Source organism: Cetorhinus maximus, chromosome 3, assembly GCF_964194155.1.
Source record: "Cetorhinus maximus chromosome 3, sCetMax3.hap1.1, whole genome shotgun sequence".
Taxonomy (NCBI): domain Eukaryota; kingdom Metazoa; phylum Chordata; class Chondrichthyes; order Lamniformes; family Cetorhinidae; genus Cetorhinus; species Cetorhinus maximus.
In genome coordinates, this window is record NC_135881.1 from 158,611,406 (window position 1) to 158,638,587 (window position 27,182).

Consider the following 27,182-nt stretch of genomic DNA (forward strand, 5'->3'; position numbering starts at 1 on the left):
CTATGGGCCAAGTGCTCATCCAGGTATTTTTTTAAAGGATGTGAGGCAACCTGCCTCCACCACCCTCCCAGGCAGTGCATTCCAGACCGTCACCACCCTCTGGGTAAAAAAGTTTATCCTCACATCCCCCCTGAACCTCCTGCCCCTCACCTTGAACTTATGCCCCCTTGTGACTGACCCTTCAACTAAGGGGAACAGCTGCTCCCTATCCACCCTGTCCATGCCCCTCATAATCTTGTACACCTTGATCAGGTCGCCCCTCAATCTTCTCTGCTCCAACAAAAACAACCCAAGTCTATCCAACCTCTCTTCATAACTTAAATGTTTCATCCCAGGCAACATCCTGGTGAATCTCCTCTGCAACCCTTGCAGTGCAATCACATTCTTCCTATAATGTGGCGACCAGAACTGCACACAGTACTCCAGCTGTGGCCTCACCAAGGTTTTATACAACTCCAACATGACCTCCCTACTTTTGTAATCTATGCCTCGATTGATGAAGGCAAGTGTCCCATATGCCTTTTTCACCACCCCACTAACATGCCCCTCTGTCTTCAGAGATCTATGGACACACATGACAAGGTCCCTTTGTTCCTCAGAACTTCCTAGTGTCATGCCGTTCATTGAATCCTTCTTTGTCAAATTACTCCTTCCAAAGTGTACCACCTCACACTTTTCAGGGTTAAATTCCATCTGCCACTTATCTGCCCATTTGACCTCCCGTCTATATCTTCCTGTAGCCCAAGACACTCAACCTCACTATTAACCACCCGACCAGTCTTTGTGTCATCCGCAAACTTACTAATCCTACCCCCCACATCGTCATCTATGTTGTTTATATAAATGACGAATAATAGGGGACCGAGCACAGATCGCTGTGGTATGCCACTGGACACTGGCTTACAGTCACTAAAGCATCCTTCTGTCATCACCCTCTGTCTCCTACAACTAAGCCAATTTTGAATCCGCCTTATCAAATTACCCTGTATCCCATGTGCATTTGCCGCCTTTATAAGTCTCCCATGTGGGACCTTGTCAAAGGCTTTGCTGAAATCCATATAAACTACATCAACTGCACTACCCTCATCTCCATACCTGGTCACCTCCTCAAAAAATTCAATCAAATTTGTTAGGCATGTGACAAAGCCATGCTGACTATCCCTGATCAAACCTTGCCTCTCCAAGTGGAGATAGATACTCTCCTTCAGAATTTTCTCCAATAGTTTCCCTACCACTGAAGTGAGACTCACTGGCCTGTGGCTTACCTCTACAACCCTTCTTAAATAGCGGAACCACATTAGCTGTTCTCCAGTCCTCTGGCACCTCCCCCGTGGCCAGTGAGGAATTAAAAATTTGGGTCAGAGCCCCTGTGATCTCCTCCCTTGCCTCCCTCAGCAATCTGGGACACAAATCATCTGGACCTGGAGATTTGTCCACTTTTAAGCCTGCAAACACCTCCAGTACCTTGTCACTCCCTATATCAAGGTGACCATATGGTGATCATTTGAACTATGTGTTCGCCGAGGTATGGGAAGTGCTCTACATATTCCAGTGTCTCTGCGTCAACATATATGGGAGGTGAAATATTTGGGGCTGACCAGGTGTAGGTTGATATGAGTTTTGTTTTGGCAACATTTAAGGACAGGCCAAGTTTCTTGCATGTAGAACTGAAGCGATCAAGAGTGGTTTGCAAATCTGGTGCAGAGTAGGCAACAGCTCTACAGTCATCTGCAAACTGTAGATCATGTATATTTATGATGGTCAGTTTAGTTTTGGCATAGAGGCAACTGTGGTTGAAGAGGTTTCCATTAGACAGTATTTAATACTGACACCAGAGGCATTTGATCTTTGAGGAGAATAGCCACAGTCAGCAATGTTGTAAATGATATGCAGGCTATCACACAGCCATACTTGACAGTAGTCCGGATTTTGAAGGCATTTATTTCAGATCTCCCACTCGACAGATGCAGTCATATTGCAGGATTGTGATGAAGTATCTTGGACATTCAAATCTTTGGAGCACAATCCACAGAGCCTCCTGATTTCTGGTTCAAATGCTTTGGTCAGGTTAATGAGTGCAATGAGAAGTTCCTGGTGTTGTTCTTTGATTTGTCTGGCAACAAAGACCATGTTGGGGGTTGCCCTGGAAGGTTTAAAGCCACACTGTGCCTGTGGGAGAATCTCCTCAGCCACAGGAAGAATGCTTATCACGATTTTTCATGATTTATCTCCCTTCTTGAAGATAGTTACAGTTGTCGCATTTCAGATGTACAGTGGATTCCTCCCAAATCCATAGGATTAATGCATAGAGTCTTGATGTAAGCAGAAGTCCATCAGCTTTGAAGACCTCCGCTGGTATATCACCGGAGCTTTGTTGCTTTTCATCGTTTGATGTTGCACCTCTCCCATCGATAGTGGTTCACACATGGCTTCTACTGTGTACTGCAGTGTATCAACTGCCATTGTGGATTCACTGTTGAGTTGTGCTGTATTGTCTCTTTTTATATCCCCCTTCTTTTGAATAGTTTAATAACCGTTAATTGGCCAGCCAGCGTGAAATCGATGTCAGGGCCTGCCCGATGAGGGCAAAATTCTGCCCACTATTTACATAAAACTTTCAACCGTAGCAAGAACAATTGGGACACTCCTCATCAAGGTGTTGTCTACGTTTAGGACCGTACTGGTCGTCAGTTGACTCTACCAGACCATGTGACAACTACACATGGGTGTGTTCTCAAACTGTCCGTCCTCTCCTGTTGAAGATTTTGTTTGAGAGGATTGTCCTCATTTGTCAGTGTGTTGTTTGTCCTTTCCTCTGCAAAATGTATGAGCATGCAATGCGATGCTTGTGCATAGCTGGCAGACAGGTCCCTGAGATGAGATCAATTCCTCTGCATTACCACACCATTTAGTGTTGTCACCTTAATAGAATGTGGTTCTTTGCACACCTTGGACAGATCTTCTGGTATCCATATCTGCTCTTGTAGGTGTTTCTGGCCAATGTATAGTGGCGGCAATTCTGCACCCATATCCATGTCATATACGTCTTCCCCCAATAACCAGTCTGTGATCAGTGAGGTAATGTGAGCATGGTGATGTGGTTCTCACCAGACAACCAAATAGAATCTCAGCAAGTGATGATAATCTAGAGTCGAATGACATTACGGAAAGATGTAATAAAGCAACTTCGATACCTTACCCGGTTTCTGAACACATTATGATCACCAATTTGACTGCCCTCACCATACATTCAGCCATTGCACTGAAATGAGGTTATTGGGGTGATGATGTCATATGGTTGATGGATCATCATTCATACATATCCTGGAATGGCTTTCCTGTGTCTTGTGGACCATTGTTGCATAGCACTTCTACTGAGGCTCAGAAAGACTAAAGATGGCATTAACAGTGCTTGGCCATTGCTGTACTCAGCGCTTCTTGAAGCTTCTGCAAAATAGCAAATTTGCAGTGATAGCTACTAGCAGATAATCTTCTCTGCCATAGAGAACAAATCAATTGCTATCATGGTCCATGGTGATGATGGTATGTCATGCTGTTGGAGAGATTTTTTCTGTTGACAAGTTTGGTGTTCTTGACATACATCGCAAGATCTCACCACCTGGTCAATGTCCTTTCTGATGCCGGGCCAGAATACTGACTCACGAGAAAGTCATCTCGTCCTCTGTACTCCAAGAATGTCAGACTGAAGTGTTGCTGGAATGAGCACTTTGCATCCTTTGAATATATTGCTTTTGTCCCAAACTGTCCAATATGTTCTCAGATCTATGGGGATCTCCTGGATGGTCTCGGGCCGACCCTCTAAAGATCTGCCACAGAGCTTGGGGTATGGAGTCTTGAGAAGTCTCTCTCTGGAGTTCCTCTCTCTTGTTTTGACCAGATCACGTGAGATCTATGTTGTAGACATCCTCAAAACTTGCATAGACTTTTCCCACTTGGAAGTCAAGTTTCCCCTTGGTGAAAGGGGAAAGGTTTAGGGGGAACATTAGGGGGAACTTCTTCACTCAGAGAGTGGTGAGGGTGTGGGACGAGCTACCATATGACGTGGTAAATGCGGGCTCACTCTTAAGTTTTAAGAATAAATTAGATAGATACATGGATGGGAGAGGTCTGGAGGGTTATGGACTAGGTGCAGGTCAATGGGACTAGCGGAATAATATTTCGGCACAGACTAGAGGGGCTGAATAGCCTGTTTTTCTGTGCTGTAGTTTTCTATGGTTCTATGGTTCTAAGTGGTACATCTCACACCTTCCAAATTTGGACAGTCTACTTAGCGTGTCTGATAGGACCATCTGACTACAATATTTGTATCTGACATCACAGTTGTAGTCCTGAATCTTAAGAGTAACGTCTGGAGTCAAAATGGTGCACTCATGAGTGGTTTTCTCTCTGCTTTCCTGAGAGGAACCAGCACCTGTTGGCAACTCGGGGTGCCTCTCGCCTCTGTGCGCACCTTAGCTCAGAGACAAGGTGATGGAATACAAATCAGAAAACATAACCAAAATCCCTTCTGAAGAGAGGGTGATCGCAGCGCTTACAGCCTGGATGAACTCCTCCACTGTCCGTGCCAGTGTGCGCAAACCCTCTGGAAGCTCTGCCATATCTCCTCGTACCTTGTGCAGTACGTCCAGCATCTGTCGCCTGACGGACGACCCCAGAGGCTCGTCATCAGCCTGGGGCTCAACATTCAGCACTCCTCTGAGTGCCAAAGGCCTACTCCATCTCAGTCTCCAACTGCTGGGCCTGCGACTGTGATGTGCTCACACCAGTGTGTGTACCCCTTTCAGCAGACTCGTGCATACCCACTGAGGTGTGTGTATCTGTGCCGATACTAGGTGCTATGTGAGAATATAATGGTGCAACTCTGAGACTCTGTTATGACCAAACAGTTGGTAAAGCGGAGTTATTTAAAAATCCCAGAGGGAAACTTTAAACAACTGTCATAATCTATAATTTTAAATGGTATGTTTGAGATGCAATTCTAAATTCAGGAATCAGACCACCAGTTCTCGAGAGGTTTTATATTAAACTAAATGAAACATTTTATTAAGTTACAACACATGTACAAGGCTACAATTTACTGCTATTATAACTTTTAACAAATTCCCAAACTAATCTCCATTAAGGCAACAGCACCCATAGACTTAACCAGACACCAGGCAAAACATTTTCACCATACAAATTCAAAATGAAGTTCCACTCACTTTGAGTTCCTGTGGAGACACTTGTAGGCGTACAGCTACTTTAATCTTACATTGCCTCTGCCCTGCACACACGAAAACTGCTATCGGTTATATCCAGCACATCTCATTGAATGTAAATTCTCATTGTATCACCAGCCTCTTTGAACTCCACCTCTTCTAACAATAAAACCCCTTTCATAGTACCAATTTTATTAGTGATATAAACATATCACTTGGTCTCTACTAGCTAGGTGCCAGATTTCACCCCACTTCTTGAATACTGTATTCAAAAAATGCAAATACATTGTAGAATCTCTTATATCTCAAAACTAGTACACATCAAAGCACCCAGACTTTAATCTAATTAAGACGCACCCACAGACTCAACCACTATTTTAAAAGAAAAATATTTTCCGATAATATATACATTAATAGCTTCATGACAGGCTCCCTACTGCTCCCCAAGGCTGGTGCCTGCAGTTACTGAGGTTTCACCTGTGGAGAGAACAAACAGAATAACGAAGGGCTCCATCATCACTTAATCTGACTTCAGAGATGCACACTTCCTAACAGGCACACTCTTGCCATGGTTTTCACCCTCACCCCTTTCCAAATTGAGACACACATTCCTCCCCAAATGCTGCAAGTTGCCAAAGTCAATCCCATCAACGCTTACCCCCCGGACCCTTCCTCAACTTCCCCCCAACTCCCTGCAGCACAATCTTTCCAAGAGCTATGGGCCCTTGGAATCTCATCATTCTGGGGGCATCCTCCTGCACCATTGGTTGCTGGCCAACTCCAAATCCTCCTCCTCCAGAGGAGTCTGTATTGCCAGATTTGGTGCACTTCCACTCACCTGTGACCTCTCATGAGTATTATGTGTCCTCTTCTCCTAAAAAGAAAAAGTAAAATTGTCATGAATCTTCTGGGGAAAGATCACGTTGTGTGTGCCCAACATTGTTGGCATCCATCACTTTACAAGGATCCTTGCAAATTAACAGGACATTCAACTTCCTTCAGAATCCCCAGTGCCATGCAGTCCTGCATGTGTGGTGCATTCCACCTTCTGCACATGGCCCAAGGACTAGGCACTCCCACATTTGAGACACGTCACACCCTCACACCCTTCCATATACATAATGATTGGACACTCACCCTTGCCGATCATAGGTCATTCAGCCTTTTATGGCAATGTAGCCAAGTCCTTTGGACAATCCTACAGCTGCTGTCCTCTTCTGTGACCTCAATCTAACTTCTTTGCTCTGGTGGGAAGGTCTTCTGGTGTCATCCCTCAGCATGAGGAGCTTCTGCCAATCACTCAGCCTGGAGGAGGACTTGCAAGGAGTCATCATTGGAGCGATTCAATTTGACCTGTCAGCAGCAAGAGTTAATGGGGATTCGAAGCAGACACCGCTGAAAATGTTTAGATTGTCTTTCAGCCTTTGAGAAGACTTAAAGAGTAAAATATGACTATTTCTCTGAACACTTCTGATTTAGGAGAATGGATGTGCTCAGATGTTATTTCCTCCCTGGCAAGGAGGAATGAAACATCACTGACACAATAGTCACCAGAATGGAAAAACATGCTCTCACCTGCTGCTGCTTCACTGCTTCAGTGTCTGCTAAGAATGCTTCATTCTTCCCAGACTGATTTCAAGCACATGTGGATTCCTCCTGAAGTTTCCACCAACCTGATGGCAAGCATGATTTTAAATGGATTGCTGTAATCAACTTCTGGTTCAAGGCTTAACCCCTCTCCAGCTTCCCTACATGCCTAATTGGGCACAGAGCCCACCTTCCCAGAATTAATTGGCCGGCCTTCCTGCCAGGAGGCCATTAATTGACCAGCTGATGCTTGATTTGCCATGCTGAAAAGGCAGGAATGGGAACGAATGGACTACACTCTTCCTGTTCTGCCTCCTTCACCCTGACAGAAACCGTAAAATCCAGCCCCATAAGTTGCTCCAAGAGTTTGGCACAAGAGAACACATTCTTTTCCATTCTCTATGCTTTGGTTAACAAAGTTTTCCAAGCTCTGTCGGCTTTCTGTCTATACCATATGAGTTCTAAATGGTGCACTTTAAAATTGACTTAATTCTGAGCTGATTTTCTAATGTTGCCTGAAGTGGTGTACCATGGGATTACCCATGCTTGACCGAGTGCTGGTTTAAGATTTAAAAGTGTTGGCAGTAAAAAAAAACATGAGTGGATGTATTTAGGAAAGTCAGGCCAGCAAGTTGATGACTGGCCTATAGGTCAGGCTATGACAAACTAAGGAATGTGACCCGCAGGGTCAGACTAAGATAAGTGGATGACTGGGCAAAGTGGTAAGTTGTCAGGCTAGATATGGCAAATTCATGTTTTGACTAAACTGTGGCCATCATTTGTGACTATTTGTAAACTCATCTGTAATTGCAGACATACTGAGCTAGACATTCAAGACAAGAACAATGTGAGTTTATGGTGAAGTATTGCAAGGATGGTATAAAAAGATGGAGGAAACTGTGTAACATTGATTTAAAATAGGACAATCCTACAGCTGCTGTCCTCTTCTGTGACCTCAATCCAACTTCTTTGCTCTGGTGGGAAGGTCTTCTGGTGTCATCCCTCAGCATGAGGAGCTTCTTAGAACAATCTGATGGTGCTATCCCATGTATGCATACTTGTATTGAATGAACTGCTGCTTGACTGACTTATAGCTGACTCTGTGTCGAGGGTCTTTAGGTACTCAACAACGATTGGCTGAGAGGTGACTTGATTGAGGTGTACAAAATTATGAGGGGAATAGATAGAGTGGACAGGATAAAGTTGTTTCCCTTGGTGGACAATTCTAGAACCAGGGGACATAGATTCAAGATAAGTGGCAGAAGGTGTAGGGGGGACATGAGGAAGAACTTTTTTACGCAGAGTGTCTGGAGTTCTGGAATTCTGGGTGTCTGGAATTCACTGCCCAAATTGGTGGTAGAGGCAGAAACTCTAAACTCTTTTAAAAGGTACCTGGATCTGCACCTTAAGTGCTGTAAGCTGTAGGGCCATGAGCCGGGTGCAGGAAGGTGGGATTAGAAAGGGACCTGGGTGTCCTCGGGCTGGCATGGACAAGATAGGCCGAATGGCCTCCTTCTGTGCTGTAACTTTTCTATGGTTCTAATTGGTGTTGTGAACAGGGTCTCCACCAGCAACTGAGGAACCAGTCAGTTGGATGCACCAGGCAGGTGAGTACCTTTATTTTCCCACCCATAATTGGGGTGTAAGTCCGGCGATTGTGTGATACAGTTTGCTGAGAACCCAAACCTGAGAGTCAGCTGAAAGGTGAGCAAGCAGGAACTGCGCAGTTAGCCGCAAGCCACCAGTAAGCAGGTCAGAACTGTCCCTAGCCAACAGGCCAGGTTGAGCCGCACCTGGAGACAGGCAGGTCAGAACCGCCAGAGCGCAGGCCAGAGACGAGGTGTCATATAACTATGTCTGGACTAGATGAGAATGAGTAGGGATCGGAAGAGTCGATAACCAAATTTATAACAGATAAATATGAGAAACTAATAGAAAAAATGATAAAGAAAGGATGGAATCCAAAAACCCCCTGGCTGAACAGAAAGAGTGGTGGGATGCCCAGAACAAGGGCAAAGAAGAAAATGGCATGATTTTGGTTATCAATAGCTACTTAGGACTCACTAAACGTGTTAAAAATCGGATTGAAAAAAACAAATCAAAATAAGTGTGGTGCAGATGCCAGGACTGAGACTTGCATCCCCAGACAATAATGAAGACATTGACTGGGGAGGATTGGGAAAAGAATCTGCCAAATGTGGCAGACAGGGTGATAACTGGGACTGGGAGCAGCCACTGGATTATAATGCCGTGGCTCCCTCAGCTCCGCATGAGACAGAAATGAAAGGGTCAGTGGCCATGGCCCCCATTGTACACAAAGGGGAACACCCAAAAGACAGTAAAGTATGTCCCTTTTACCCTGGCTGAGAGACCATGACTAGGGACCTACCTACCCCTTGACAAATCCAGGTAAATACTGACTTCTGGAACAAGTTAGAGAAAATAATCTATATCCACTCACTCCACCCTGAAGACATACAAGTCTAAGTAAGATCTAAAGTGCCCTGCCAGATCGTCCCTGTCGACACCGGAACGACCCGGTGTGTAGTGGCAATTGATTGTGCTATCTGGGCTATAAGGGTTAGCGAGCCAATAGTGATGACTGAAGAGGTCATCTTACATACCAGACATACTTGGATGAAACTGTTAAACACTGGTAGATTAAAGACAGTCTCAGACAGCCAGAGAGCTGCCTGGGAAGCAGTGTTGTTGCCAAGGGATAAGTCAGTACAACTAGTTAAAGATATGGGTCCCAATACAGCGGAAAGTATTATGGGCTGAGGGGAGGCACATGAGTGCAAGTAGACTATCGTCTTGGAGGACCCCAGCCTGATCCACAAGGAGCCCCTTGAAAATGCAGGCCTTACCTGTTTATGGAAGGGTCGCAGAAGTACACAAATGGAACCCCTAGGACAGGACGGGCAGTGTAGTGGCCACTGGGCATCACTGCTGCTGAGGGAATCCTCCCAGGAGACCTCTCTGCACAGGGTTTCCAAACTCAGTGTTCACTGAAGCCCTAAAGTTAGCTGAGGACCGCACCATGAATATCTATACTGACAGCAGGTGTGCTTTTGGAGACATCCATGACTTCAGGACTACTTGGAGTAGGTGAGGGTATGTGACCTCTGGTAGGGGATATATACAGCATGAGGAAGTAGTGAAAGGGTTGGTGGAAACAGCCCGGTTACCCCAACAGGCCACCATAATAAAAATTAAGGCATGTGAAAAGGCTCAGGACCCTATCCAGAAGGAAAATGAGTGGGCAGGTGAGGCAGTCAAGTGAGCGGTAGAAGTAGGGACCCCGGAGCCAGTGGCAGCCTGTGCTATCGGCCTGGAGGAAGTAAGTGTGCAGAAAATACATGACGAGGTGCCCAAAATAGAAAAGGAAGATTGGGAAAGAAAGGGTTCGAGTAAAGATGAGCATGGAATCCAGGGGAAGTATGGACAAGTAGTGGCCCCTGAATGTATGCGACAAAATCTGTTCAAGTTTTATCATGGAAATCAACATTCTGGGAGGAATGCCATGCTTGTGTGTTTTGGAGCAGTGTTGGGTGGTGGCCAGGAGTAGGCAGGGATGTAGTGAAGCATTGTCAGCAGTGTGTCATTGCCACCCCAGATTTACACTGATAAAGCTGTAAAAATCAAAATGGCCTACCAGGCTGGACCCAAGGGACCTTGGGAGCACACCCTAGCTGAGTCAAGACATACTGCCTAGTTGTGCCCAATAGGCACAATTGTTTGCGGCAAGAGATTGTTCTGCTAATACTGTCACAAGAATCTTCGCTAAGGAGATTATACCCTGATGGGGAATACCACTACAGATAGACTCAGATCATTTTACGGGTAAAATAATCAAACAAGCATGTACCCTGTTGGGCGTTAAGCAAAAGTTCCATATACCATATCACCCACAGAACGGATGAATAGGACTCTCAAAGGCCATTACCGAAACCAGCAAGGGCTGGGCCAATCACTACCTAGTATCTTGATGAGACTGAGGGCAACTCCTAAACAAGTAACCAGACTAACCCCATTTGAACTAATGACTGGATGAGCCATGAGGCTGTCCAAGGGCCCTTATACAGGCCATGAGGACATAGGGCCAACTCGGGAAAGGGTGAAATGATTTGTCAGAGTTGTATAAACAGTTACGTGATTTGAGGCAGGAGGTTAGGTGCTGACAGATTATCAGACTTATGGAAGTGGATGAGGCAGGGGAAAAAGAAAGGTCGCAAGAAAAAGGGCATCAATGATGGCGGGGGTCCGAGCTGGCAAGGACTTTACGAGGTCCTAATGACCAGCATGTGTGGACATGAAATGAAAAGGCCGGTGGAAACACTGGACACAGATTAAGAAGTATGGGAGTGCAAAGAATAAGGAGGACTAACCGGTGACGACCGGCATCCATTATGTTCTCTTTCCGCAGGGACATGAAGACCGTATATTGCCAATATCTCTGGTGACCACAATTAGCCTCATCACAGAAGGAACTGAGACAGTCGGCCAAAGGACCCAGCAAAGCCTGTTCTGCAAGAACTCGACTGATGCCAACTGTGAGCAGGAGCGCTTAAAAATGTCACCATTAACAAACTAACATGCCTAAGGTGTAGCTCAGGGCAGTTGGGAATGGGACCGCAGAGACCCAGGGAGTATGCTTGGGGGCTCCTGAGTAAAGGAGAAGACATGTGCTGCCTATCCTTCCATGGCGCTGCATGAAGTGCCAGGAATGAATGTTTTGACATTGTATGTATACCGAATCTAACAACTGACACCACCTCAAGTTCCCTGAGCAGCAACCAAACAGGCTGGGGAATGTGTCCCAGGAGTGGATTGGATGAAAAATGGATGGAGTATGGCACATGGAGGGTGTGCCCAAGGGACACACCCATGACTCCAGTAACATCAACCCCTGGAACTATACAACCACTAGGGAGCCTTTAAGGTGCCCCCAAATCTACCCTGGACCCCAGAGTGGACTTGTGGTGTGGGACTCCAGCAGGAACTTGCTTGAGAATGTACATCACAAGGTAGTCTCAGTTGTACTTAATATTAATCAGGTGGAACTACCGGGGTTGGTGTGAGGCATAGATGAGGGCCTTCCATGATTGACTCCTCGGTATCGTAGTCTCCGATGCCCTCCAAGCCTCCACGTGCAATCAAATACATCCGGCCGTAAACGAGATCTAGTTAATCATGTAGCCACCCTCTATGGTGCAGGGATGCCCACTGTTAACTCCCTGGACATAGTGGATAGATGACAAGGTTAATCACCTGACCTCCACATTGCAGGACCTTATGTTAACAGCCAATGAGTTAGAAAGACAGCAAGGATAGGTAAGAGAAAGTCTGGCCAGAATCTTATTAGGATCCGTGCAGGTTCTAGAAGACCATGCCCACACTATCAACCAGGTCTCAGCATCCCTTTACCAGACCTCCACACGTGTGGGCAGGGTCTGTGTATGCACAGCCTACAGTGCATAGTTAGTGGGAGAAGTCTGATGCAATCTAGCCCAGCTCGACAATTGACATGTGCCAAACTGAAACACAGATGACACATTGCAGACCTGGGCACCTAAAAGTGGAAATTGCTCCTTATGTATCCTGTGAGGACTGATGCAAGCATACCTGACAGCCAACCACTGTGTCACTACCCACTTGCGACTAATGGGAATGGTGCTGACTAATAGGAATGGTGCTGGCCATACTGAATTTGCAGGAAGGGGTGGCCAAACCCCTCTACGAGGTTGAGAATATCTCGATCATGAGAAATGGCAATTGGCTAAAGTACTATCTTGTAACCAAATATGCAATCCAGAGGGTATCCCTCCTTACAGGAATCTCATTGGTTGGATGTAGAAAGAAAAGAAATAATGTCTGTCCTCACAGTATAGGGATGGGGCGAGAGCCGCATGTGGATTTAACACCATCCTAAAGTATAGCCTTGAAATTTCCAGGGCTCTCCATAAAACGACGCAGGAGGCATACCGTGGAGAAGGGGAATACTGCGTGACCACCAACGAGCCTCAATACCAGTACGGTAACATACCCTGCCCAGTGATCGACTCAAGTTTCTGCTTCCACTCCCAGGCTCCAACACCAGTCGGACATTCGGCAATAACCCACATCCGGCCTCCTTGTGAAGAGCAGGTGAATATAACTGATGATTTAAAGGAGGACTAACTGAGATAACTGCTTCCCGAGAGAAAGCGAATCTCGAAGCTGCTGGAACATCGACAGGAGTTGAGGAAAGAGGCCAGGGAAGCAAAGAAACATTATCACCAAATCCATCAGGAAGTCAAGCAACTGGAAGAGGATGTGAAAACCAAACTGGAGGATGCACTATATTGGTGGGCAATTTGGGACTAGCGTATTAGGGTGGACATTCACCCTGGATCAGAATTGCTTCTCATGTACTGGTGTTAGTGCAACTGTTAATTGCTATTGGACTTATGTTGAATGTTGTACCTGGTGCCAGCAACGCCAAGACTGAGCCATTGCTAGAGTAGTAACCAAAGCACTGTGCAAGCCCGGGAAGATGTAGTTTAGGAAAATGCAACTGTGCAGATCTGCTCCATCACTGCCTGGCCAGCAGTGATGGAGCAAGGAACACAGCATAGTTTAGTGTTAGTTGGCCATCTTGGGTGTTAGTAGCCAAGGGCCAAAAGAGGGCACTGAAGTGGTGCACCATGGGATTACCCAGGCTTGCCCAAGTGCTGGTTTAAGATTTATAAGTATTTGCAGTAGAATAAAACACCAGAGTGGATGTAGTAAGGAAAGTGACCTTTTGAGTCAGGCCATGATAAAGTAAGGAATGTGACCTCGGGGTCAGACTAAGATAAGTGGATGACTGGACAAAATAATAAATCATCAGGTTAGATAAGGCCAATTTGTGTTTTGAATAAACTATGGCCATCATTGGTGGTAAAGGTCAGGTCATTTTGTGACTATTTTGTAAACTCATCTGTAATTGCAGACATACTTCGGCATATAAGCTAAGAACAATGTGAGTTAATGATGAAGTATTGCAAGGATGGTATAAAAATATGGAGGAAACTGTAACATTGAATAGCCTCTTAGAGCAATCTGAGGGTGCTATCCCATGTATGCATGCTTATATTGAATAAACTACTGCTTGATTCACTTACAGCTGACTCTGTGTTGAGTGCCTTTAGATACTCCACAACACTACCCATAGATTTGATGATCCTTCTGGTCAGCAGCAGACAAACCAGAGGTTTTGATTCTGTGCAGACCTTTTTCCTATTGTGATTTGAATTCTTATAGCCTGCTTTTCTGCATCCACAACCTTGTGGTCTAGGAAGCATAGTTAAATCCTCTGCTTAAACAGTTTGAATTTGTCTGAAATATCAGATGTTTTCCAGTTCACCTCTGGAAATGTGGCTACCATTGCCTAAACCTTTGACTCTTTTCTCGCCCTAAGGAGCAAACCTAGATTTACAAGTCCCATGTTAAACCTTTAGATACCACATCATTTTACCGCACCTCCCCCAAGTCTTTATTTGGATATAAACTGACATTAGTTTACTTCTACAACAAAAATAAAAATGCCTGGAAAAATTCAGCAGGTCTGACAGCATCTGCGGAGAGGAACACAGTTAACGTTTTGAGTCCATATGACTCTTCAACAGAACAGAGTCATACGGACTCGAAACGTTAACTGTGTTCCTCTCTGCAGACGCTGTCAGACCTGCTGAGTTTTTCCAGGTATTTTTATTTTTTTTGGATTTCCAGCATCTGCAGTTTTTTGCTTTTATCTTAGTTTACTTCTAGTTTGTTTCAAATCTTATATTGCTACAGGTCTTGTGTACTTGACTTCAGTGTTGCATCTATAAACTATTCTAATCTGAAACTACTTCATATTTAACATTACAACATTAACAGCATGCATTGACTGTGCTCTTACTACCCCATCTTCCCCCCCTTCAAGTCTTTGAAATCAGAGTTTGAGGTGGTCTGGAGGTCTTGTACCACTGCCACGATTCTCTCTGGTTGGGAGAATGGCAGAATCTAGATGTTCTTGATCTTGGCAGTGGAGCGGTTGTTGTAGTTATGGCTTCATTTGTTTTTTCCATTGACGGAAGCTGCACCACTCCTGGTTTGCCTGGTTGATGTGGCATTGATTTGTTGTAGTGAGCTGTGATGGTTTCTTTCTTTGTGGACAATACTGGTATTCGTTCGGTTGTCAGTGGTGTTTTTACTCCTCCTTCCGCCTTTTTGGGTGTCTGGAAGCTCTCTCTGGTTGAGGGAGAGTAGTCCTATGGATGGAAGAAAATTGTGGAGGTAGCTCACCTTTGTTGAGTTGTGTTTGTGTGAGACTGCTACCTGGTTCCAGCTGATGCTGTGGTTTTGGCATGCTGATTGGTTGGGACTGTGCTTTGGTTAGTGTCTCTATCGACTACAGTGTGACCACTGGTGGAGGTAGAGGCTGCTCTGGAGGGCGTTCCGGCTCTGGCATCACCTCCACTGGGGATGATGTGCACGGTGGTCTGGCTTTTGGGGACCTGAAATGAAGGAGAACAAACACGCTCCGCAAACAGGGAAGAGAGGTTACAAATAAAGTCAACGTTTGAGTGGTGAGTTGTGGTTGGAACTTTGGGAAGATGCCTTTTAGGCTGGGTGGGGACCATAGCTACCTACACATCATCTGCCTGTTGAAGAAGATCGAGAGCTATGCAGGCATCTCTGCTGAGTAGTGAAAAGGGATGATTTCAGACAACGTACATGAGTTCTGTGATCTGTTTATTGCCAAACCTCAGTGGCTCCTGAATCATGCTAATGACCATGAGGTGGACTCCCCTTGCACCATAGAGTAGGGTATCCGCTGTTTGGACCCAGCCACCGTTCCCCGTCCAGTAGGACTGTCACTCTGGTGCCGGTATCTAACTTGAAGTTAGTTAGATGGCCAAAACAAAAAACTACTGCGGATGCTGGAAATCCAAAACAAAAACAAAAACAGAATTACCTGGAAAAACTCAGCAGGTCTGGCAGCATCGGTGGAGAAGAAAAGAGTTGACGTTTCGAGTCCAATGACCCTTCAACAGAACTGAGTGTAGTTAGGAGAGGGGTGAAATATAAGTTTGTTTAAGGTGGGGGGCGGGGGGCGAGAAGTTGAGGGTGGGGTGGTTGTAGGGACAAGCAAGCAGTGATAGGAGCAGAGAATCAAAAGATGTCACAGACAAAAGGATCAAAGAGGTGTTGAAGGTGGTGATATTATCTAAGAGAATGTGCTAATTAAGAATGGATGGCAGGACACTCAAGGTACAGCTCTAGTGGGTGTGGGGTGGAAAGATTGACAAGGTATTAGTTGTAGATTTAAAAATAATGGAAATAGGTGGGAAAAGAAAAATCTACATAAATTATTGAAAAAAACAAAAGGGAGGGGGAAGAAACGGGGTGGGGATGGGGGGAGGGAGTTTAAGATCTAAAGTTGTTGAATTCAGTATTCAGCCCGGAAGGCTGTAAAGTGCCTAGTCGGAAGATGAGGTGCTGTTCCTCCAGTTTGCGTTGGGCTTTACTGGAACAATGCAGCAAGCCAAGGACAGACATGTGGGCAAGAGAGCAGGGTCAACTCGCAGACACTTTCTCCTACCTCTCCCTGGACCATGACCCCACCACGGAACATCAAGCCATTGTTTCCAGGACTGTCACTGACCTCATCTCCTCTGGAGATCTTCCTCCCACAGCTTCCAACCTGATAGTCGCCCAACCTCGGACGGCCCGCTTCTACATCGTACCCAAAATCCACAAACAGAACTGCCCTGGCAGACCGATCGTGTCAGCCTGTTCCTGCCCCACGGAACTCATTTCTCGTTATCTTGACTCCCTTCTCTCTCCCCTTGTCCAGTCCCTTCCCATCTACATCCGTGACACCATACGTCACATCAACAATCTCCAGTTCCCTGGTCCCAACCGCTTCCTCTTCACCATGGATGTCCAATCCCTCTACACCTCCATCCCCCACCAGGATGGTCTGAGGGCCCTTAGCTTCTTCCTTGAACAGAGGCCCCAACAATCCCCATCCACCACTACTCTCCTCCGTCTGGCTGAACTTGTTCTCACACTGAACAATTTCTCCTTTAACTCCTCTCACTTCCTCCAAATAAAAGGTGTGGCTATGGGTACCTGCATGGGCCCTAGCTATGCCTGTCTCTTTATGGGGTATGTGGAACATTCCTTGTTCCAGTCCTACTCCGGCCTCCTCCCACAACTCTTTCTCCGGTACATCGATGATTACTTCGGTGCTGCTTCATGCTCTCGTCTGGACCTGGAAAAATTTATTAATTTTGCTTCCAATCTCCACCCCTCCATCATTTTCACATGGTCCATCTCTGACACTTCTCTTCCCTTCCTTGACCTCTCTGTCTCAATTTCTGATGATAGACTGTCCACCAATATCCATTACAAGCCTACTGACTCCCACAGCTACCTCGACTACAGCTCCTCACACTCCGCTTCCTGTAAGGACTCCATCCCATTCTCTCAGTTCCTTCGCCTCCGTCGCATCTGTTCTGATGACGCTACCTTCAAAAACAGTTCCTCTGACATGTCCTCCTTCTTCTTTAACCAAGGTTTTCCACCCATGGTTGTTGACAGGGCCCTCAACCGTGTCTGGCCCATCTCCCGCGCATCCTCCCTCACGCCTTCTCCTCCCTCCCAGAAACATGATAGGGTCCCCCTTGTCCTCACTTATCACCCCACCAGCCTCCGCATTCAAAGGATCATCCTCTGCCATTTCCGCCAACTCCAGCATGATGCCACCACCAAACACATCTTCCCTTCACCCCCCCTGGCGGCATTCCTTAGGGATCGTTCCCTCCTGGACACCCTGGTCCACTCCTCCATCACCCCCTACTCCTCAACCCCCACCTATGGCACCTCCCCATGCCCACGCAGAAGATGCAACACCTGCCCCTTCACTTCCTCTCTCCTCACCGTCCAAGGGCCCAAACACTCCTTTCAAGTGAAGCAGCATTTCACTTGCATTTCCCCTTACTTAGTCTACTGCATTCGTTGCTCCCAATGCGGTCTCCTCTACATTGGAGAGACCAAACACAAACTGGGCGACCGCTTTGCAGAACACCTGCGGTCTGTCCGCAAGAAAGACCCAAACCTCCCTGTCGCTTGCCATTTTAACACTCCACCCTGCTCTCTTGCCCACATGTCTGCCCTGGCTTGCTGCATTGTTCCAGTGAAGCCCAACGCAAACTGGAGGAACAGCACCTCATCTTCCGACTAGGCACTTTACAGCCTTCCGGGCTGAATATTGAATTCAACAACTTTAGATCTTAAACTCCCTCCCCCCATCCCCACCCCGTTTCTTCCCCCTCCCTTTTGTTTTTTTCAATAATTTATGTAGATTTTTCTTTTCCCACCTATTTCCATTATTTTTAAATCTATACCTGTAATGCCCTGTCAGTCTTTCCACCCCACCCCCACTAGAGCTGTACCTTGAGTGTCCTGCCATCCATTCTTAATTAGCACATTCTCTTAGATAATATCACCACCTTCAACACCTCTTTGGTCCTTTTGTCTGTGACATCTTTTGATTCTCTGCTCCTATCACTGCTTGCTTGTCCCTACAACCACCCCACCCTCAACTTCTCTCCCCCCGCCCCCCCACCTTAAACCAGCTTATATTTCACCCCTCTCCTAACTACACTCAGTTCTGTTGAAGGGTCATTGGACTCGAAACGTCAACTCTTTTCTTCTCCACCGATGCTGCCAGACCTGCTGAGTTTTTCCAGATAATTCTGTTTTTGTTTTTGTTTTAGTTAGATGGCCGTTCACTGAGATATCTGCGTTCCATAAGGAAGAGCTACATTGTCTGATGTCCAGGAAGAAAGGCTGTGTCTCTCCTGGGTCGGTGGCCTCCACTTCGTGAATGGCTCTTAGGTTGTCTATGCAGTGCTGAGGTTGTGACTAGCACAGATTACTGAAGTGTCCCTGCCTGTGCCAGTGGAAGCAAGTAGCAGCAAGTTGGTCCTTCCTGTGAGTGCACTTTGCACCACAGTGCTGGCACGGTCGGTCAGCCAGGTGGTTGGAGGATAGCTTACCCTAGCTCAGACTGTCCCTGTACTTGTGTGGCTTGATGTGGTAGACCAAGGTATGGCTTCTGCCCCTTGAAGCACTTTCCCCTTTGAGAATGCTCCTATGTTAATCTCACAGCTCAGGCAGCTTAACTAGGCTGTCCAGCACAGCCTTGTCAAGAGTAATGGTCAGCTTTAGCTTGGAGAAGGTCAGAGAGTGAATTGTCCATGACACCCGCTTCAATTCTGTCTCGGATGGGTTCGGATTTCAGATCACCGTATTCTCATAAAAATGATTGATAAAGGAATTGACAGGCTCCCCAAGCTGTTGGATTCTCTTGTTAAATTTGGCTCATTCCAAGATCTTGTTTGATTCAGGTTGAAGAAAAGGTCAAAAGATTTTAAAACATTGTCAAATTTAGCAGATGATTCATCTATGGCTTGCCTGGCAATGATATCATCCGCAATCAGTGGCATAAAGTAATGTGCCAACTTGTTCTGCATCCAACTTTTCACTTTATCCTGCAGCAGTGCTGTACCTCAGGAACCTTTTCCTCCAATAGCTCCTATTGTGAGATTGGTCAGGGCCATAAGTAAAACACATTGGGGGTGGGACTGAAGAATTGTGATCCACCTTTAAAGTGTGGGGGTTTCTTTAAGAGTGAGGAGGATTTCAAGATGGCGTTGCCCATACCAATGAAAATGTGGTTTTGGCACACTTCACAGTCCTGGCACGAAATTCAAAAGGTGGTCCACTGAGGGAGAAAAAGCTTCAAAATGGATTGCAACTGGGGATCGTTTTAATCACGATAGTGTGCTGCAGGTTGGGGCCAGGTTGGGAGGGCAGGACTCTCACTAGCTGAGAAGCCAAAGCACTCAGCTTTGCTTTTAAAAAAATTCTCCATTTTCAACAGCAACACGATTGTTCATATGCACCCATGAGCGAGGACACTTGTCAAAGAGGATGCAGACTACAACTCATCATCCTCCTCATGAAATCTGATGACCATGAGGACTTCACATGCACATCTGCCTCATCTGGCCCATGCTATGGCCTCTTCCCCTGCAGTCTTGGCTTCCTCAAACCCATTGCCCTTATTCCTTTCAATATCCTCCTCATTGGAGGAGAGGTACAGCTCCTCCATGTTGGCATCTGGCAAGTCCCCTTTGCAGCACCAAGTTGTGCGGCACGCAGCAAACCACAATGATCTGTGAGGCCCTTTGAGAAGTGTACTGGAGTGCTCCACCAGATCTGCCTGGTATTGAAATCATATCTTCAAAGTGCCAATGGTCTGCTCTGCCAATGTTTGAGTCACGATATGAGCATCATTGTACCCCTCTGCAGGACTCTGTGGCCACTGGATGGGTGTCATCGGCCAGATCCTTTGCAGGTACCCTTTGTCACCCAGGACCCAACCCTGAATTTGGTGTGATCCCTCTAAGATGTCAGGGATCTGCAATCTACTCAAGTTTTATGAGTTGTGGCAGCTTCCTGGGTATCTCACACAAATCTGCATGATTTGTTTCTTGTGGTCACAGATCAGCTGAACATTGAGCGAGTGTAAGCCTTTCCTGTTTATGTATTGGAGTGCCTGTTGCCAGGGAGCTTTCATAACCACAAGAGTGCACTCCATAGCACCCAATACCTGTGGGAATCCAGTAATCACAGTAAAGCCCACTGCTCTGGTGTTCTGCCTCTCTTGATCTCTGGTGAAGTGTATGTAATTGTGTGCCTTGGCAAAAAGGGCGTCTGTCACCTCATGTATGAGGTGCGTGGAAGTTTGAGATTTCCCACACAGATCCCCAATGGAGCCCTGGAAGGAGCCACTTGTGTAGAAGTTCAGTGTGGCGGTGACTTTCATAGCCACTGGCAATGGATGTCCTGCCAGTCCCCATGGCGCCAATTCCTGGAAACTGTAGCAAATGTGAATCATCAGATACCTGGACGTGCAGAGGTGACGGTGACACTGGCCTGAATTTTTTGCTCATCGGGCATGCGCAATTGGCGGGCCTGGGAACAGACGGGAAATGGGCCCCTGCCTGGGAAGAGGGTGGGTGCTGACGTCACCGCTGGTGAGTGCTTCCAGTCAGCTCCCTGAAGGCAGACAGCTGCCTCAGGGAGGTGTAGACCTCCACAGAATAAACAAAATAACAAAAATGCTGCAAAATATGTCCATGCAGCACAGTCAAGCACCTGAAAGCGTACCTCATAAAAAACCAGTCCCCAGATATATCTTTATTTTATTTCCCCATGGAGATTTCATTCCACCTTCGATCGAGGTTTGCGTAAAAATGTAAAGACCGATTTGGCCTGTCCACTAACTGTAGAAGTGGATGGACCATGAAAAGTCGCACTCAATTGCCTTCCAATTACAGGGCATGGCAACACCACCGCCTGCAAGTTCCCCTCCAAGCCACACACCATTCTGAACTATATTGCAGTTCCTTCACTGTCACTGGGTCAAAATCCTGGAACTCTCACCCTAACAGCACTGTGGGTGTACCTACACCAAATGGGCTGCAGCAGTTCAAGAAGGCCAAACCTTTCTCAAGGGCAGTTAGCAATTGGCAATAAATGTTGGTCTGGCCAATGATGCTCACATCCTGTGAAAGAATAAAAATAACAAAACCAAATTGACTCTGCCTGATTGCATTATGATTTTCTAAGGGTCCCGCTACTACCTCATTAATAATGGATTCCAGCATTTTTCCAGTTACAGATGTTAGACTAACTGGCCAATAGTTTCCTGCTTTCTGTCTCCCTCCTTTCTTGAATAATGGTGTGACATTTGCGGCTTTCCTCTCAACTGGGAAGATTACAACCAATGAATCCACTATCTTGCAGCCGTTTCCTTGCTCTCCACCTGCCCCCCTTACTTTTCCACTATTCTTGGAATGCTTTTTTGTGTCTTCTACTGTGAAGACAGATACAAAATACTTATTCAAGTTTCTACTATTTCCTTGGCTGGGATTTTCCATGCCCACTGGCGTCGGCATGTTTGGCGGCATGAGCAGATAATGTAGCAAGAAAGTCAAAAATCAGTTTCATGATGTTGTGAAACCAGCTTGCGATCGTCTGCTCCGCCCGCCGATGGCAGGCCACGTTCACCACCATCCAATGTCGGGAACCTCATTGTAATACATCAGCACATCATTATAAGGCCAGTCCGCCGTACTCATCCCCCCACCGCTGGATCGTCAGCCCACCATTTTTCACAACAGCACATGTAAGTTGTGCACTTGGCAGGCTGCGCTTCGCTCGGAACTTCAATATTTATTTGCCTACCTTGCTTCGGTCAGCACTCATAGTCATCAGCGCCAGGCTTCACAGACAGCACCACATCACTTTTAGGGGGGGCTCATCGGTCTCTACCTACCAGATCAGCCATATTTGGGTGGCTTTTCAATGGCTGCAGGGCTAGGGCTTGCTTGGGGAAGGGGGAGAAGTGGCCCCAGGCAAGGGAAGAGGCTGCAGGACGAGAGTGTACTAGGGAAGGAGGGTATCCCAGGCAGTGTGTGGGGGTACACGTTGAACTGTGCAAGTTACCTCAAGGTGGTGAGGGCTGAAGAGGCAGTCTCCAGAGGAGATGAGGCCAGATGGAGATGAGGGTATGTGTGTGAGAGTGGGTGGTGATATCCCTTGAGCTGGCAGTGAGTGAGATGCCAGTGAATGTGTGATGGGCTTGAGTGTGTGAGTTTAGAGTGATGAGATCGTTGCATACCCTGGCTGCATGGATGAGATCATTCATCCTCTATCGGCATTGGATGACCAACCTCTTCTGTGCAGCATTGGCACTGATCACCACTGCCATCGCCTACCAAGCCAGAGTGGTAATGTTGCTGCCCCTCCTGCGGTCAGAGTGGGGCTAGAGGACATCACAGCGGGCCTCCGCGGCATTCAAAAGGTGCTCGAGGGCTGCAGTTTTCTTGCCTATGCTGCAGCCCTGGGCTGGAAGCACTGAGTGCAGTTGTACTTTAAATGTGGCGCCTGGCATGATGAAGCGCGAGGTGATGGCGTAGCTGGTGAATCAGAGCCCCCCTTCCATGGAAACAGCGTGCATCCTGGGAATGCATAATTAATTCGGCGGGCTTGGGACGATACGACGTGAAAAGCCGCCATTGCGGCCAGCAGGTAAAATATCACAGTGCAAATCTGGGATGATTCCGCCCTTTGATGATTCCGCCCATGATGATTCCGCCCATGATTAATTCCCCAGTCTCAGAATCACAGTGCAGAAGAGGCCCTTTGGCCCATCTGCACCGACACGTGAAAAACACCTGACCTACCTACCTAATCCCATTTACCAGCACTTGGCCTATAGCCTTGAATGTAATGACGTGCCAAGTGCTCATCCAGGTACTTTTTAAAGGATGTGAGGCAACCCGCCTCCACCACCCTCCCAGGTAGTGCATTCCAGACCGTCACCACCCTCTGGGTAAAAATGTTTTTCCTCACATCCCCCCTAAATCTCCTGCCCCTCACCTTGAACTTGTGTCCCCTTGTGACTGACCCTTCAACTAAGGGGAACAGCTGCTCCCTATCCACCCTGTCCGTGTCCCTCATAATCTTGTAGATCTCGATCAGGTCGTCCATCAGTCTTCTCTGCTCCAACGAAAACAACCCAAGTCTATCCAACCTCTCTTCATAACTTAAATGTTTCATCCCAGGCAAAATCCTGGTGAATCTCCTCTGCACCCCCTCCAGTGCAATCACATCCTTCCTATAATGTGGCGACCAGAATTGCACACAGTACTCCAGCTGTGACCTCACCAAGGTTTTATACAACTCCAACATGACCTCCCTACTTTTGTAATCTATGCCTCGATTGATAAAGGCAAGTGTCCCGTATGCCTTTTTCACCACCCCACTAACATGCCCCTCTGTCTTCAGAGATCTATGGACACACACGCCAAGGTCCCTTTGTTCCTCAGAACTTCCTAGTGCCATGCCATTCATTGAATACTTCCTTGTCAAATTACTCCTTCCAAAGTGTATCACCTCACACTTTTCAGGGTTAAATTCCATCTGCCACTTATCTGCCCATTTGACCATCCCGTCTATATCTTCCTGTAGCCCAAGACACTCAACCTCACTGTTAACCATCCAGCCAATCTTTGTGTCATCCGCAAACTTACTAATCCTATCCCCCACGTAGTCATCTATGTCATTTATATAGATGACAAATAATAGGGGACCGAGCACAGATCGCTGTGGTACGCCACTGGACACTGGCTTCCAGTCACTAAAGCATCCTTCTGTCATCACCCTCTGCTTCCTACAACTAAGCCAATTTTGAATCCACCTTATCAAATTACCCTGAATCCCATGTGCATTTGCCTTCTTTATAAGCCTCAACCATAAGTGACCAACACTCACTGTCACCACTCTTTTTTTCCCTGTTTTATCTACCTGAAGAAGCTTTTACTGGTTGTTTTATATTTCTAGCAAGTTTTCTCTCATGCTCCAATTGTTCCCTCTATTTTTTTTAGTCATCAACTGTATGTTTCTAAAATTTTCCCAATCTTCTGGTCTGCCACTAATCTTTGCAACATTGTACATCTTTTCTTCCAATTTGATACCATCCTTAACTTACTTAGTTGGCCACAAATGGTGTATCCTTCTTGTAGGGTCTTCCTTTCTCAATGGAATTGGACCCCGGAAGTGCAAAATGTTTTAGTTTGACAGGTAATATGATCAGCGCAGGCTTGGAGGGCCGAAGGGCCTGTTCCTGTGCTGCACTTTTCTTTGTTCTTTTGTTCTCTGAATATATTTCTGTTGAGAGTTATGAATATCTCCCCTACTGACTTATCTTTTAACCTATTTTCCCTGTCCACTTTAGCCAAGTTCATCTTTGTTTACGTTTAAGACATCAGTTTCAGACCCAAATTTCTTACCCTGAAACTGAATTTGAAATTCTATCAGTACGCGATGATTCTTACCTCAGTTGGACCAGGACAAGTGGATCCTTCCCCTCCAATTCTAGCTTCCTTCCCAGCCCTGAACAGATGTCAAACTGGGTACTGGGCAGGAAACACAGGCTTTGGGACTCATGCTCTCAGCTGCAGATACTGCCTTTATACTGTCTGCTCCTACAACTACATTCCTTTTTGCTACCTCCACTTGAATGGCTCCCTGCACCACAGTGCCATGGTCAGATTGCTTATCCTCCCTGTAGTTCCTGCTCTCGTCCAATCAAGCTGCAAGCACCTTGAATTGGTTGAATAAATGCAAGGGCTGAGTGTCCTCCAGAGCTACTTTTTGGATCCCCATACATTCCTCTCTTACAATCTCTCCCTCCTGTTAACCAATAACCAAATCTGAAGTTAGGCAGTGTGACTGCCTCCTGGGATAAAGTATCCAGGTAACTTGCCCGCTCTCCCTGATGCATTGCAATGTCTGAAGCTCAGACTCCAGCTCATCAACTGGGAGTCAAACACTTACTGCAAGTATGGTTGCCATGGATCACACAGACCCATATGCTATAACTGCAACACATACTGGACCTGCCATCTTGATTTCATTCCTATTTAACTAATTAGATTTAAAATTTAGAGTATCACTCAGTTATTATCTGCAATTATATTGTGGAGTTTAACTAGCTACGTTGTCAAGTAATATAATACTTATACCTTCCAAGTACCAGGTTAAGCCACTGGCCCAGTTTAGAGGGGGAAAAAACCTTAAAATTCACCAATTAACTACCTGCACACCTACTCAATGCCTCCGGGCTTCAGCTCTTCGGATTCGCTGCTTCTGGCTTCCTCTCTTGGACCAGTCCTTTTTTGTAAAAGACCAGAACAGCACCTCCATTCTCATTGCACCGAGTTTCCAGATTTAAGCACTCGGCCTTGCTGCACTCAGTCTCCAGCTGAACCTCCGTGCAACTTACCTTTTTTGCGTGTGCTAAACCACATGTATTTTTACTAGCTCAGATTCCAATGAGATGAGTCAACCACTGCTGGCTAGGGTATCAATTCTAACTAGTTACCTATTAATTATCCTGCAGGTACCTCTAGGCAGGAACCTTGTTTATCACTGACTAAGACTGAAAGAAACTACAATTCACTGTTACTGTTAAGCTAAATGCAAACTAGAGCTGGCATTTACCAAATTCCTGGATTTAAGCACTCAGTCTCCAGCTGTACCTTCATGTGACTTACCTGAACTTAACAGTCACACCTGTAAACGAAGTAACAACTAGACTAATTGTGGACAAACTTTCGGCCTCCCAAGTTTTTGGACAGAAAGAGAGAGGAGACAAAAGGTGTGGTCACCAGATTGGAGAAGATGTTGAGTTCTCTGTGACCTACCAAGCAAATGTGGGCTGGAGGCCAGTCTCTGGTCAAAGAGACACATCCTGTGGCACTCTAAATATTCTGGAAGATTTGCCCTGGCAAGGCCAGGAGAAGAAATCACTGGATTGGATCTTACTGCTGATAGTCAGTTCAGGAATTATCCGAAAACTGAGGAAAGTGCCTTTCGATGGCCATGCAACATTGTAACTCAGCGAAATAGGGAGATGTGAACCCATTGGAAGCTGGGAATGACGGTGGCCTGTTTCCTATAAAGAGTAATCCTTTGGAGAGTGAGCTGAAATGTATATGTGTGCCATGTTTAGCTATCGGTCGCATTAAAACATGAATAGGGGTTATCTTCCTGTAGCTTAGAGTATTAGTTGCCTATTTGGTAATGTTGGTCATGGTTACTTTTAGGTTGCTTCTTACAGCAAAAAGTCTTAAAACTTGAAATCTTGTCATGCAGCTCCTTTAAGTTGGTCACTGGAAATTCAAATATCTTTAAAAGTTTCCTGTGTCTCGGGGTTGTAACAAAAAAAACAAAATACTCAGCAGGTCAAGCAGCATCTGTGGAGAGAGAAACAAAATAACATTTCAGGTCAATGACCTCCTATTAAAATTGAAAGAAGAGATGTAACAAGCTATCAGCAAGTACCGAGACTGGGAAAGACAACAGAGGAGGAAGGAACAAAAGGGAAGATCTGGGATAGGTTGGAAGGCAGGAACCATTTCCAGTTATCTTTACTAGCTGCTGATTAAATAGAAGAGTTCTAAAGAAGAGTCAGGTTTGATTCAAAATGTTGGCTAGGATTTTCCCACTGCAGCAGATGTGGTGAGCCAGCCAAAAGTCCATTGACTTCAGTGGCACCGGTAGATCCCACCAGCGGGCAGGACCGGATGATCCCGCCTGTTAACTCTGTTTCTCACTGTACAGATGCTGCCAGACTTGTTGTTAATTTCTAACACTTCCTATTTTTATTTCAGATTTATAGTAATATGTAGTTAAGAGATATTTTCTTAAAAATTAAGCTCT

General features: G+C 46.1%; 1 protein-coding gene across 3 annotated transcripts in view; it reads left to right on the plus strand.

Annotated features, from left to right (window-relative positions):
- The window catches only part of tmem108 (transmembrane protein 108), a 228,844-nt gene that overhangs the window by 169,477 nt on the left and 32,185 nt on the right, over positions 1-27,182 (plus strand). The gene's annotated exons all lie outside the window — the stretch shown is intronic.